Source organism: Thamnophis elegans, chromosome 14, assembly GCF_009769535.1.
Source record: "Thamnophis elegans isolate rThaEle1 chromosome 14, rThaEle1.pri, whole genome shotgun sequence".
Taxonomy (NCBI): Eukaryota; Metazoa; Chordata; class Lepidosauria; order Squamata; family Colubridae; genus Thamnophis; species Thamnophis elegans.
The window spans coordinates 1,908,469-1,909,431 of NC_045554.1; positions in this window are offsets into that span (position 1 = coordinate 1,908,469).

A 963-nucleotide genomic window follows, 5' to 3' on the forward strand; every position below is an offset into this window, starting at 1 on the left:
GGAAGAGGAAGGAGGAGGAGAAAGGACAAGGGAGAGGGGAGGGGGAGGAGGAAGAGGAGGACAAGAAGGAGGAGGAGAAAGAAGAAGAGGAGGGAGGAGAAAAGAGGAGGGAGGGGGAGAAGGAGGAGGAAGAAGAGGAGGAGGAGAAAGGACAAGGGAGAGGGAAGGGGAGGAGGAGAAGAGGACAAGAAGGAGGAGGCGGAGAAAGAAGAAGAAGAGGAGGAGGAGAAAAGGAGGAGGGAGGGGGAGGAGGAAGAAGAGGAGGAGGAGGAAAAAGGACAAGGGAGAGGGAGGAGAAGAGGAGGACAAGAAGAGGAGAGAGGAGAAGAAGAAAAGGAGGAGAAAGGAGGAAGGAGGGGGAGGAGGAGGAGGAAGAGGAGGACAAGAAGGAGGAGGAGAAAGAAAGAAGAGGAGGAGAAAGGAGGGAGGGAGGGGGGAGAAGGAGGAGGGAGGGGGAGAAGAAGGAGGAGGAGGAAGAAGAAGAGGAGGAGGCGGAGAAAGGACAAGGAGAGGGAGGAGGAGGAGAGGAGGACAAGAAAGAGGAGGAGGAGGAAAAAGGAGGAGAAAGGAGGAAGGAGGGGGAGAGGAAGGAGGAGGAGGAAGAGGAGGAGGAGGAGAAAGGACAAGGGAGAGGGAGGGGGAGGAGGAAGAGGAGGACAAGAAGGAGGAGGAGGAGAAGAAGAAGAGGAGGAGGAGAAAAGAGGAGGGAGGGGGAGAGGAGGAGGAAGCAGAGGAGGAGGAGAAAAGGACAAGGGAGAGGGAAGGGGAGGAGAGGGAAGAAGAGGACAAGAAGGCGGAGGAGGAGAAAGAAGAAGAGGAGGAGGAGAAAGGAGGAGGGAGGGGGAGGAGGAAGAAGAGGAGGAGGAGGAAAAAGGACAAGGAGAGGGCGGAGGAAGAGGAGGACAAGAAAGAGGAGGAGGAGAAAGAGAAAAGAGGAGAAAGGAGGAAGGAGGGGGAGGAGGA